This window comes from Stigmatopora argus, chromosome 5 (genome assembly GCF_051989625.1).
Source record: "Stigmatopora argus isolate UIUO_Sarg chromosome 5, RoL_Sarg_1.0, whole genome shotgun sequence".
Classification (NCBI taxonomy): Eukaryota; Metazoa; Chordata; class Actinopteri; order Syngnathiformes; family Syngnathidae; genus Stigmatopora; species Stigmatopora argus.
The window spans coordinates 11,979,786-11,994,353 of NC_135391.1; the positions used below are offsets into that span (position 1 = coordinate 11,979,786).

At 41.8% G+C, this 14,568-nt stretch overlaps 1 protein-coding gene and 1 long non-coding RNA gene across 2 annotated transcripts in view; one reads left to right on the plus strand and one right to left on the minus strand.

Moving 5' to 3' along the window:
• The window catches only part of LOC144074626 (uncharacterized), a 282,179-nt gene that overhangs the window by 234,954 nt on the left and 32,657 nt on the right, over window positions 1-14,568 (minus strand). The gene's annotated exons all lie outside the window — the stretch shown is intronic.
• On the plus strand, window positions 28-14,138 carry LOC144075046 (uncharacterized). Its single transcript, XR_013300457.1, has 6 exons — window positions 28-69; window positions 12,675-12,849; window positions 13,041-13,118; window positions 13,673-13,738; window positions 13,821-13,862; window positions 14,029-14,138. It is a non-coding gene; the product is annotated as an uncharacterized LOC144075046 (long non-coding RNA).

Genomic DNA, 14,568 nt, shown 5'->3' on the forward strand with positions numbered 1-14,568 from the left:
CCATGTTTTCTTTTTTTAAGCACCATGGCTAGAGCTACTGTGGACAGTTCCTTTTATGGAAAATAAAGGGTAAGCGATAAATCCACAAGAAGACACAAATACACTAAAGATTATTGATGTAGTCTGCCCTTACAAAAAAACCCAGACATTTACCCATATAATTCATATATACATCACGATAGATGTTACATATGTATTTAGAATTTGAAATCTTTTTTGGGTTTGTAGGGTGTGGAATTTCTTTTTCCAATGTTCCTGTGACTTCTGGATAACATTTAATTCATCAATGGTCAATAAAAAAATATCTGAATAATTCTAAATCTGTTCAGTAGATCATAACTAATACAACATATTTACAGTCTTTGCCATATGGAATTCAAGCATTGCAATGAATCATGTCACAGCACAAACAACACCATCCTGTTTAGTGGGAGCTTGGAAGAAAAGTGAAGCATTTGCTGGGCGGTTTCAGGATGAATGTTTCTGTCGAACATGGCCAAGGGGGGGAATAATGTTGTCTCAATTTCCAACAAAACAACACAGTAAATTATTTACAAAGGGCCATTGAGTGTCTATCCTTCTAATTTGCATTCTTGTCATCATTGGGATGCATGTGACGTTGTGTTGATAAATGAAGCTGTAGGGATTTTGATAAGAGGTTCTTTTGAAAGGACAGATGGTTCTTTCTTTTCTTCATGGAAAATGCAAGATAATTAAACCAAATGAACAGAACCGTATTGACTGATAACAAGGTACTAGTGTAAATTGTAGAAAGTTTCCAGAATGTCAGCATTTTTTCAACTCTTATAAAACAAACCCTTGACTATAATTTAATGTAGCTTGACTAAATGAATGCAATGACCAACTTTGACTGAACTTTTGGAAAGAATGTGCTTTGGGAGACCATAGTTTTGGTGAGTTCAATCATTTTATAACATGGATTTTTGGGGGGAATTTGGGTGTGTCCGTGTGTAGTATACAAGTAGATAAAAACCATATACATACGTACGTATAGAATAAGAAATAATAATAGTATTTGTGGGTGGTTGTAGGCAATGTTCCCTCTATTTTTTTGTTTTTCTGGGCAGAATGACAACCTCCCTGAGCACACTGACGGTGTGAGCAACATCATCATTGCTCGCTATTGGCACACACCAGTATCACACCTGCCATAAGCAGGTGCATGTTTACTACACATAAATGATTTAGTAATAATAAAATGTAATGATTAATATCTATGAATGGGCGGCCTGGCGGATGAGTGGTTCGCGCGTCGGTCTCACAGCTAAAAAAAAGGGATTTTATTTTGTGCGCTCCATATGATTTGCTGTGCGCAGAGAAGACGTGAGTAGTGCGCAATTGCGCATGCGCGCAGCTTAGAGGGAACATTGGTTGTAGGTGATATCCCAGCTAATTATGGGAAGTAGGTGGTGTACACCCTAAATCAGTTAACACCAAATCTCAGGGCACAGGGTGACAGACAAAAATTCACACAAACATATGCATACTCACGCGCACACACTCCTACACTCGCACACCCACTCAAGCTCATTCCCTACCATTTTCATTTTTATTCAAGTTGAGAACCCTACAAAAACAATATCCCTCGGATGTACACAGGCATAGTCACAAGACTACAAATCTGCTGTGTCATAATCAAGGTCAATGTTACACCCTGCATTCGATCTTGACACACAGGGGGAAATAATCAGAACAGCGAGATGTTGTTGTTAGTTCAATCCAAACTTTTACTGTAATGATTCAACAGACCTCCCGTGCCTCAAGCTATTTGCTAAGACATCAATAATCGAATACCGATCTACTTTAACATGCCCCACACTTGCCATGTGGATCCAAGGATCACCAATCGAACACCGATACACACATTCAATCCAAACTCGTCATAGCTTCTTTACATGCAATCGTTAATAAATCAAACACTCTAGCATGTCACACTAATAAATCAAACACTCTAGTATGTCACACTAATAGATCAAACACTCTAGTATGTCACACTCTCCCCCACAAAAACAAATGTCGTCCCGACATCAGTATATTCCAAATATCTTCCCCTTGTTGGTTGTTATGCTGAACAGTCTAGCGAACTTGTCATTTCACATCCTCTTCTGTAAGCTGATACTCATGAAAACTCCAGGCGGCAAGGGCCACAGTTCAAATATAATCCACAACTCGTACGGTCCACGTTCACTGGATGGAAACTGTAATCACAGTCGTAACAGTCCATGTTCGCATAATACATGCCACCCTTGTAGGCTCAAGCCTGTTGGAGTCCATACATAAAGGGTGGTTGAATGTAATATGGCTGCAGGTGTACTAACCAAGGAACCACTCCTGGTGCAGGGTAAGCAGGTACCAGCTGATGTGGTGACTGAGTACTATAACAGGAGGGGACACCAAGCTGATCATAGGTTGTTCGTCGTGGTGGATGTCTCTCCCTTCTTGGCCGTTCATAAGTCAACGCCTCAGGTTCATTCACAGTGGTTGGCGGAGAGGTCTCTGATAAATGATCATCACGAGGATCTTCAACAGCCAGATTTGTTCCCTCACCAGGCAGGTCCTCCCGCTGATAGTCATCTTCTCGTTGTACTGGTCCGGAAGCAGGGCCCTTCACTCCGAGTCTCTGATTCGCTGACAGTGGCCTGTGCTCAGACTCCATCCCTTGGGCATCGCTCTCATTTAGCACCTGGAGGGGCTCGTAGTGAAAGTCATATTCGTCACCACTGTCTTCGTCTGACTCTTGAAGATGAGATACGGGCTGCTGTTTCTTTCTCTGCATACTTTTGCCAATTTTTCCTTCTTCTAGTGTTGCCTCAACAGGTAAATGATCACAGGACATCAGTAGATTTCTGTGCAGAACTCTGGAACGCCCTTTACCTTTTTCTGGCCTGACTTCATAAATTGGTAGATCAGATCCCATTCGCCTCACCACCGTATGAACTGTATCTTCCCAGAAGTCACGGAGTTTTCCAGGTCCGCCTCTTGGTGTCAGGTTTTTTATCAGGATGCGTTCTCCTGGTTGTAGCACAGAGCTCCTCACTTTGGTGTCATAGTGCTTTTTACCTCGTTCTGCAGCTTTCCGTGCACTCTCGGTGGCAATGGTGTACGCCTCCTCCATCCCTCGTCTCCATTTCTCCACATAGTCCTGCTGTCCATCTGTATCGGACTTGTTGTACAGTCCAAAGAGCATGTCCACTGGAAGCCTCGGCGATCTCCCGAACAGTAGGTAAAATGGTGAATAACCTGTCACATCACAACGGGTACAGTTGTACGCATGCACAAGCTTGTTCAAAGACTCCTTCCAATTTGATTTCTGTGTCTCACTCAGTGTTCTTAGCATCTGCAGCAATGTCCTGTTCATTCGTTCCACCTGACCATTACCCATCGGGTGATAAGGTGTTGTCCTGGATCCAGCCATGCCACTGAGTCTCTTCAACTGTGTGAACAAATTATTTTCAAATTCTCTTCCCTGATCATGGTGGATACGTAAGGGGAACCCAAACTTCAGGGCAAAGTCATTGAAGATAAGGTTTGCAGCAGCCTTTCCTGACTTGGAGGTGGTGGCATATGCTTGGACAAAACGTGTAAAGTGATCGACAATAACGAGGATATACTCATATCCGCCTTTGCATCGATCAAGATGAAGAAAGTCAATGCAAACCAGCTCAAAGGGCTGTGTTGTCACAATATTCGTCAATGGTGCTCTCTGTTCCTGGCATGGTTTTTTTTGTTTTAGGCAAGGACAGGTTTTAGTCACATAATGTTCAATATCAGACTGCATATATGGCCAGAAGAAACGATCACGCACAAGGGATACTGTGCGGTCGACACCCTGGTGCCCCATGTTATTATGCAACTCTTTCATTACTGTTCCTCGATATTGTTCCGGTAAGACTAACTGTTTACGGGTTGTGGTGGTTCTGTACAGAATCCCGTCACTGTCTGTTATCAGTTTGTCCCACTGCCTGAGCAAACATTTTGTCTTTGGGCTGAGCAACTTCAACTCCTCCGCTGATGGCTTACAACCTGACAGTTTATAATTCAACACAGGACGAATGAACAGGTCAGATTGTTGTGCTTTCCTTACCTCTTCTTTTGGTATAGGGCTGATTGACGCAGCAGCTGTCTCCTCTACATCTGTCACTGAACAGCACATCTGTAATGAAGGCAGACTCAAAGGGAACATTTCCTGTACCTTGATTGCTTGGATCGTGGCAACGATGGCATCGGGTGGTAGTTCCTCAGAACATTCCTTCATCAACGACTCAACATCCAGCGGCATCCTTGACAAAGCATCAGCATCATTGTTTTCCCTCCCTGGCCTATATTTTATTGTAAAGTGGAAATCAGCCAATTCTGCAACCCACCTGGAAGTGGTTGCATTTAATTTTGCAGTGGATAGAATGTATGTGAGCGGGTTGTTGTCGCTATATACCGTGAATGCTGGGGCATAGTACAAATAATCTCGAAACTTGTCAGTGATTGCCCATTTTAGAGCCAAAAATTCCAGTTTACCAGAATGTAAGTGATAATTCTTTTCAGCTGCTGTCAATGTGCGGGAGCCGTAGGCAATGACTCTAAGTTTGCCATCCTGCTTCTGACACAACACTGCACCTAACCCTTGGTGTGAGGCATCAGTGTGTACAATGAATGGCTGGGTAAAATCTGGGAATCCTAATACTGGTGGATGGAGCAGGCATTCAATCAGTTGTTCAAGCGCCTGCTGGTGCTCGTCAGTCCATGTGATCGGCTTGTTTGAGGGAACAACATGGCTTGGTTTCTTTGTCTTTGTTTTGTTTGGGGCATTACTCTGGTCTGTTTTCAGAAGGTCATACAGACAACTCGCTCTTCTGGAAAAGTCTTTGATATATTGTCTGTAATAAGTCAGTAGACCAAGCATCTTTCTGAGTTGACCCACAGTGTGTGGTTTGATGTCTTTCAGTGATCGAACAGCTTCAAAATCTGCAGGATCCACCCTGCTGCCTTCTGCAGAAACTATCCTGCCCAAATAGCGAACCTCAGCTTTGAAGAGATTGCACTTGCTGGGTTTTAGTTTGATGCCATACTCTCTGAGGCGACAAAGTACTTGTCTCACATTTTCTACATGCCCTTCAAAAGTCTTACTGAAAACCAGCGTATCATCCAAGTAAGGGATGCAGATATTATCCCGGAGTCCTTCCAGACATTCCTCCATGCAACGCTGAAACGATGCAGGGGCGTTCATAAGGCCAAAAGGGATACGGATCCACTCGTACAGTCCCCATGGTGTAACAAAAGCAGTCAGTGCTCGGCATTCCTCAGACATAAACCCCTGATGATATGCCTTCCCCTGGTCTAGGAGGGAAAACCAGGAGTTCCCGCCCAAGCTATCCATGATGTCTTGAACTCTGGGGATCGGCTGTCTATCTGGATGTGTCTTCCTATTTAGGTCTCTATAGTCTACGCATAACCGAAGAGTTCCATCTTTTTTTCTGACACACACGACTGGCGAGGAGTATGATGAGTTTGACTTTCTCACCCAGCCCTGTGCTATTAAGTCATGGAGATAACCCTTCATCTCTTGGTACAATGGTCGGGGCACTGACATATATGAACGCTTTACTGGCTCAGAATCTTTGAGAGAGATAGTCATTTGTAATCTGTCAATACAGCCAATGTCATTGTCTGAGATTGAGAAGGAGTGACACTCTTCTCTCAGCATTCTTTTGACTACCTTTCTCTGCTCCTCTGTCAGGTGACTTACATCTACAGGTGGGTCCCATTGTTCACCTGTATTGAATGGGGTGCGAATGCTGGTATGGTTCACTGCAGTTGGTGCTGGGGTTGGTTCAAAAATCTCAGCGGGAAGTATAGTCAAAATTTGTTGTACTGTGCCAATTACAGTGCGCCCGGGTAAAAGAATATCATGGCCTGTAGGATTCGAGACATCAATTGTGATGACAGGGAAAACACCCTTTCTTACCCTGACCAAGGTGTCGTTGAACTCAAGACCCTCTGGCCACTGGGCATTCACATCTGGCTGAAAAAGCACACTCGTGCCCTCTTTGAAAGGTTTGGCAGCTATACGACATTCAATCTGAATAATGGTGTGTTTTGGCACTAAAACCCTGTTTTTCCTAGCTCTCACTACATACTGGTCTATCTGTTCCGCACTGACGGCCTGTATAAAAGTCCTCACCTCGTTTCTTTTGAGACTTGGGAAAGCCCTCCTCACAGCAAGGTACTGTTGATCCACTTCGGTCTGTGCCAGAATGTGTTCAATAACGTTAAAACCAATAATGGGATGGGACAGATGATGCCCGCTCGTCACAAGTATTGGAATTGTCAATGGGTTTTTTCTGTGTACCCCTGAGACCAAATGAAATGTTGTCTCAACCCACCCAATATAAGGCATCTCAATCCCATTTGCTGCAATCAATGTCAGATCTGCAGATGTTTCTAATATTTCTGAGACATTTCTCAGTCGCACGCCAGGTAAATATTCCTCTTTCCACCTTTCGTCAATAATTGAAACTTGCGAACCCGTGTCCCATAATGCTTGTAGTTGGTGGCCATTCAAATAACACTGAACTAGACATTGCCTTCCAACTAGGGAGGTAATTTTATGTTGATGACCTATTGCTGCCGGGGGTGGCCGGTAGGACGTGCCTTTGTCTCTGCTAGGAAATTTCCTACAGTCACCATGTATAAATAGTTGAGACTTCTCTCTCTTCATGGTTGACACTCGTCCCGCAGGGGCAACCACTAGTCGTTTAAAGGGGCTTCTCTTAGCGGCCTGACAATTCGTGTTTTACATCCAACTTGGAAATGTTCTCCACTCCCACAGCGATAACAGTGTGTGCACTGTACATCTCGCCCTCCTCGCTGACAGGCAAAACACCTCCTTGGGACATAAGCAGGGCGGCTAGTGTTCCAGTGGGGTGCTGGGGGCTGGCTGTAGTAATTTTGTTGAGCAGAAGGTGGCTGGGGGTCCCCAACTGGTCTTCTAACTGAGGGTGGGGGGTAGGACTGAGGCTGAAATGTAGACTGCTGTAGTATCTCCTTTATCTGAGCTATTTCTGCACTGAGATCTTTAAGAGAAGCAACACTTGCCTTAAGTTCAGTCAACTCCGCTCGTACCTCAGGGGACACTTTTGGTTTTTCTTCTACAGGGCAATTGGTAGGTCGTAGTTCTTCTGACTGCACCTTGCTAACATGTGTCGCTGCCTGTGGGGTACTAAACTTCTTTTTATTTCTCCTTTCCACTTCATTAGCACAGGCTATATTTAACCGCTCTAGTAACAGTTCATCTGAAGTCTTACAGTCCAGCAAGAGAGGCTGCATATCTACCCTCACACTGTCACTCTGGAGACCAGTGAGTATTGTGTGCAAGCACATACGCTGGACTAAACTTGGGTCATACTGGAGTCCTGATTCTGATTCTCGAGATGCAAACAGTACCTTCTGCCTAAGACCCAAGACTCGCATTAAGAAACTTTGAGGAGTCTCTTTGATCTGCTGCACTTCTGAAGCTAACTGCTTATAGAGGTCGGTAGCACTCCTCTCCTGAAAGTGAGTGCGTAGGATGCATTTGAGTGTGGGAAGAGTGAGGTTAGGTTTCTCTTCCAAATAATTACGTAGCTGCAAACTGGGGGAGATAGCTCTGATAACTGCATCAATAATTTCCACATCTAGGTAACCCCTATTCAGTCCATTTTCAATTTGATGAACAAGGCTGGAGAATGTCAGCTTGTCCCTTTGGCCTGGTTCACCTATCTGGCCAGCAATTTTGAAGTCCTTGCGCCAGTATGAGCTTGGCTGGGGCTGGGGAGACACACCCCCTTGAGGGTCCGCAGCATCTGGTAGCTGGGGCAAAGTTATTGGAGTCTCTTCCAATCTTGATCCTTGCTTTTCGTTTTCATCTATTTTGACTTCATGCTTCATATCTGATATTTTATCTTTCAGTTTCAACAATTCAGACATGCCTTCATCCTCTACTTCCTCTAGTTCTTCTCTTTCTAGGTACTTTACAATGTGAGCCACTAATGATAGACGCGATTTCCGTTTAACACTTCTTAATATGTTAAGAAAATCACATATTTCCAGTAGGTTATTTTCCGTCAGGTTGTTCAATGTTCCTACCACCTCTTCGAGTAACTGTTCCATTTTGTCGACGATCTAGGAGCTCTGTTGACTGTACAGGAGTGAACTCTGAACTGGCACGTCTTTACTGTCCATCTGATGATCTCGTAGGCCTCAGATGACAAGTACTCAACCGCCAACTTCCAGTTCTTCTTAAACAGCAACACCTCCTCTCACTGCCATCGGCCTGGTTTTGTAGTGTTTGGGGGGATTTAGCTGGCTCAGAATTCAGTGAGCAGGTCTTGGACACTGGACATCTGAACAGCAATCCCAGCGGTGCCTCCAAAATGTTACACCCTGCATTCGATCTTGACACACAGGGGGAAATAATCAGAACAGCGAGATGTTGTTGTTAGTTCAATCCAAACTTTTACTGTAATGATTCAACAGACCTCCCGTGCCTCAAGCTATTTGCTAAGACATCAATAATCGAATACCGATCTACTTTAACATGCCCCACACTTGCCATGTGGATCCAAGGATCACCAATCGAACACCGATACACACATTCAATCCAAACTCGTCATAGCTTCTTTACATGCAATCGTTAATAAATCAAACACTCTAGCATGTCACACTAATAAATCAAACACTCTAGTATGTCACACTAATAGATCAAACACTCTAGTATGTCACATCAACATGGGTCCTAAAAAATATATTGCCCTTGTAAGCTTTCCCAGCAGATGGCGACCATCTTGGCTTATCTGTGTGGGGTGTTGTTTTTCCAGTCGAGTTGCGCTGCACACAGGCTCAGTGACTGAACACAGGTGGAACGGTCGAATTACAGTCTGAGCATTGGACATTAACCCGCTCTATCTGGGCTGAAATTGTCATTACTGATGACACCCAATGTAATTGCTAATTTTACGCTCTGGCAGACACATTTTCCACACACCTTCTCCTCATTCAACCGTTCTTTTTGTGTATAGCTTACCAGGCTTAAGTTATTCAGCCCTCTTTTCGATCTATTCTTAAGAGCTTGTAAAGAAAACATATATATAAAAAAAATCAAGATCACACTCATGGTACTTGAGTTACTTTCAGACAACAGCCCACTGCTTGCACAAGTACAGTTACAGAAACAAATTAAAAGTTTAAATTCAGAACTGGAGAGCCTGCATGGGCCCAATGGAAATTAAGATTGGGACTTTCTGCAGGTCTTTGTTTCCCAACCTAACTGTTTTCTAAATGATATCAGATGCGGGGGAAATAATCATATTGCTTGTCAGATTTTTTCCCCCCAAACAATAATCCACTGTTCTTTTTAGGGTAGCAGGCAGCTGTAACCGTTAACTTCTGACTGCGGGTTAAAACCTGGAGAGGCAGCTAGTCAATTACAGTAAACATTCATACTCTGGCTGGAACTGAACCCATGCTGGTTGCAGAGGTCAGGTGGATGAACCATTAAACTTTAAGTGGCTTTAATTCGTTACGTTCATCTGAAATCTTAAATGACTATTACTGCTTCAATTTTAAATGAATTCGAGCCTGATATGTCACACCTGATTACCAGAATACCTAATAGGATTTACAATGATCTTCAACTAAATATTCAAATGATTGAAATTATATATGTATTGCGTCAAATGTTCTCAGTAACTGATAGTAATTTTATGAATGTTAAATGATATGTAAAAGCATTTCAAAGGTCAAGCAGACAGCACGATGGTTTAGTGATTAGCATGGCAAGAAGGTTGTTAGAATGTTTGCTTCACAGTCAAGAAATTCTGGGTTTTAATCACAGATCAGGTCTTCCTTTGTGAGTTTTTTTTGTTTACCCTGTGCTTGCATTTGTTTTGTGCAGGTACATGCACGTTTAGTTCATTATTATGCTGTATTTATACAAATATCTATAGGGGTGAATGAGAATGAGGTGAAATGGTCCGTTAGTGAGTGGTTTACGATGACCGTTTGACTGTGTGCCCTACGGCTGACTGGTGACCAGTCTAGGGTGTTGTCTTCCTTTCGCCTGAAGTGAGCTGGGTTAGGCTCCAGCAACCCCTGCAACCCTTTTGAGGATACACGGTATGTGCATAAGGGTAACACATTGGAATAGTGATCAGCATGTTCGCCCCGCATATCTGAAATCAAGGGTTCAATTACAGGCTTTGTTCTTCCTATGTGGAGTTTGCATGTTCTCCCCCTCCCTGTATGAGTATTCTTTGGGTACATCCCAACATCATGCGTAGTAGGCCGAGTCCTTAAATCAAACATCAACGCCTAGCACTGTCAAATAAGATGGATTTTGTCATTGTGCTGGCACTCATAATTGGACAAGGAAAATTATTTCATTTAATCATGTCTCCAATTGCCAGCAATTGCCCTATGGTGTCACACCATGACATTAAACTCATCATTATCACATTGCACTGTGAAAGGTTAGTGTACTCTGACAAATTAAGGGAGAATGTGCGTATCACTTCAGAAGAAAAGTAGGTGAATGGGAGGCAAGCGAATGGAAGTTGGGGAAAAAAATCCCTTAATTTTATTTATGGGGAAGAAAACTGCACATTTTCACCATGGTACAGGCAGAGAAGGATTCAATATTTATAAAAATGGAGTAGCATCAATACATTTCCTTGGAGGAAAAATTGAATCTTTTGTGTATAGTGTGGTTTAAGATGGTAACTATTTGTGATAATCCATCACATTTCTAATAGAATTAATACAATTTCTAATAGTAAATTGACATTTGTTTGATTTTTGCCACTTGAGCGGAGCCATCTTGGTTGCAGTAGCAAGAACAGATACAGACACAGAAAAAGACATTGGAGAGCTAGATAAAACTGGAAACACAAACAGGAAGTCTTCCACAAGGTGGGGACCTTCTGCAGACTGAGACTGAGGTTGAAAATATGCAGACTCACTCTTCCAAGCTTATCCGCACAGTTCCTCAGTAGTCTGGAGCTGAAGAATCAACAGTAACAGAGTATAGCACTCCCGATACTCAGTTTCCGGCCTGGTAAGTGCAGACAGCTCTTTCATCTTATCAGGGAGGGATCTAACTTTCCCCATAATAATAGATGGAATGATTGTTCTGAAGCGTCGCTTCTTCTCCCGGCACTTTTGTCCGGCTCCGGATTTCCAGCGCCATCGATGGGTTGCTCTTTCTGCTTCGTATTGTTCAAAGATGATCCCATGTGTATGACAGTGGAGGATAGCTGAATCGTTCCAAAAAAGAACTAGCAGAAAGAAACCAAGCTAATAGAACAAAGAAAGTTGTAAAAACATTAAAGTAAAAAGTAAAGTATGAAGAAAGGTATTAAGAAATATTAAAATGTAATTAAAAAAAGATAGAAAGGCTGTAAAACACAAATAAGGAATAAGAGCGGACATTTTTCTTAAAAAATGACCATGTATAGTAAGGCTTTGATTCTTTAAAAAATGTCCATGTATAGTAAGGCCTTTTTCTTTAAAAAATGACCATGTATAGTAAGGCTTCTTTCTTTAAAAAATGACCATGTATAGTAAGGCTTTTTTCTTAAAGAATGACCATATATAGCAGGGGTGTCAAACTCATTTGGCATCGTGGGCCACATACGGCCTAGGGAGATGTCAAGTGGGCCGGACCATTAAAATTATACCATGCTCTGCTATTAATAACCAAAATATCATGTCTTTCCTTTGTTTTGGTGTAAAGAAGCACAAGAACATTAGAACATATTGAAATTGAATGAACTATCCTTTTACAAAACATTTCATGAAACACCTCATATTTCCTTAGACAAATGTGCAATTGACTTTTATCATTCACAAATATGCATTGCAACTGATCCCACTGATTGTACAAAGGCACAAAACTTTAATTGGTACTGAAAAATATAGTAATGCACTTTAAGATTAAATGAGACTTTTAAAGAAAGGAATTTTTAAACCACTTACACATACGCATATAAAATCTAAATGTAATCCCTGCGTGCACCTTACAAACTAAGGAGAGTGATTTGAAATGTGTAATGAAGAAAGTGTTCGCCTGTCCTGTAAATCTGTGAACTTCATACATGAAACATACATACACATACAATACATACTGATTTTCTGTTTTCAGTCTGTCTCAGTGATGCAGCTTGTCTTCTACTCTGATGTAAAGACTGCGCCCCTTAGCGGATAATCCATGAATTGCAGCGAATTAAAAATATTAATTCCATGTCTTTTATGCATTTTTTCCACTTTCAAATTATCCTGCGGGCCTGATCGAACCTCCTTGGGGGCCGGTTCCGGCCCGCGGGCCGTATGTTTGACACCCCTGCTTTAGCCAAATGAATCCCAATTGAAAAAGCATATCCAAGTATGTAACCTTAGAAGTCAAAAACAAACACTGAAGTGCATGTCACCGCAATGTTCATAATGTGCAATATTGTATCTTAAAGTATTAAAGCCCAACCAAAAAGTATTTACAGTACGTTATTATGAAAACAATGTATTTGTTTTGAAGTATTAATGCCCAACCTAAAAGTATTTGCAGCCCCAGCCCCCTGACTAATGCACTCTATGATGAAAACGATGTCTTTTTTTGTGTCTATGTGTAATAGGCGCGGCCGAGGCGTGGCTGTGGTCAGAGTTCAAAAGACCCGCCCCCACGCCGCCATTTTTCAAAATGGCGGATGAGCCGGAGGCTGGGCGCGTTGGACTGCTGAGCTGCTCAGAATTGACGATTTCCCGAAGAAAGACCCGACAAACTTCTTCCAGGACAATGCAGAGCGTTCGGTACTTTGTCTTTTGGGGATTTCTTAGCCCCTGTTCTCATTTTAAGAGTGCTTTTTGACGGGAGCGTGCTTCATTGGCGTGATGTAGCCCCGACGTGGATGCAAACACAAATGTTTGCTAGCAAGTTGGCTACATTGCGTCACCTATTGCTCTTAATGTTTAAAAAGAAACCCTTCCATTGTGTGTTTCAGTCGATCAACGAGGACAGACTGCTGGGAAACATCAAGAATGTGGCCATAACGGCCAAAAAGGAGCAGTTTGTCGGCAAAGTGAGTCTTTTTTAATAGTTTCTAATTCCTCTACCCGTGTAATTGGATTGGATAAATTTATTATTCCCGTATTCGGGAAATTTTGTTGTCACAGTAATGTTTAGATATCAGCGACCAGTGTTCACGGCTTTCCTAAATTAGCTTGTTTAGCATTATGATACACTCCAATTTTGAATGAAGACACTTTAACTGGGTTGGCGTTGATTTTTAATAGCAAGATCCTGTGTGGGTAACTCACACTCACTAGTGCCATCAAGTGGAGGTGTAAGGAATAAACAGTACACTTATAGAATACGTATATACCATTGCCCTTCCCTTTCCTAAAGACTTCAGGGCTTGGACCTTTTGATTTTTAATTGTGGTTTTGACAAAACCTAAGCGAGACATTCATTCAACCGTAGCGCAGGGGTCATATTTGACTCGTTTAAACAACCATTTTTCCTCCGTCTAAGAGCTTTGTGAGACGCATTTTATTTTTTTGATTGAATGGGAGTCATTTGTGCATCAAAATGGTTAAATAAGCAATGACATAATCATGCTGTGGTGTTTTGCAGAGGTTTAAAGCCACGGAGATGGTGGAAGCTGTCCAAATCTACAAGACCAAAGAAGTCGTGTATGACGTAAGACCTGTTTTTTTCAGGTTATTTGATTTATTATTTTCATGTCGTGTACTAAAAATACTCTATTTTGCTTCTCTTAAAGGTCCACAGCCTTTGACACCAACATCTTGAGGGCCCCTATCCAGTATCTCCCACCACATCTGAAAAGAGAGATGGGTCTTTCTCATGTTGGTAAAACCTAACTTAGTGTTTTGTGGTCAAATCTTTTGACCTAACTGGCCCCCAGTCTATTTTATTTTAATGTTGGACTTAGTCTATTATGCTTTGACCCTCTTTTTTTTTCTCCCCAGAATTCCATCCAGTGCCAAGAAGAGATTCAGCACCTCATCTTTAAATGCTGGAAGATCTGTGAACTTCTCAATTACCCAATTTTGTGGGAAAATAAAACTTTTGAAATATACTTGTGTATTTTTCTTCATAGAATTAGCAAAGGAATGCAAGCAACATGACATTTTAGATTTTTATTCAAATACATTTGCACACTTAGGATCACATTGATTGGCATAGCTGTTGTGCTCCACCTGTAGACAAGATTAAAACACTTAGAAAAAAAAAATTCAACATAACACTTAGGCAAAAAAAGATGTTTTTTAAAATGATAAAACACAAACACCAAAAATTAAAGGAAAAAAAAGACCATTGAGGGTCTTTTCTCCAAGTGTTTTAACAAAGACAAATGACACTCAAATCTCTTTTATTGAAATTTTTGATTGAAAAAAAAAAAAAAGAAATCCTCCTCACCTTAGGGATCGGGACACCACCTATAAAATAAGAGGGGGGTTAGTAAATTGCAACTTTAGTCAATAAAATAATGTGAGATTGAAATGTTT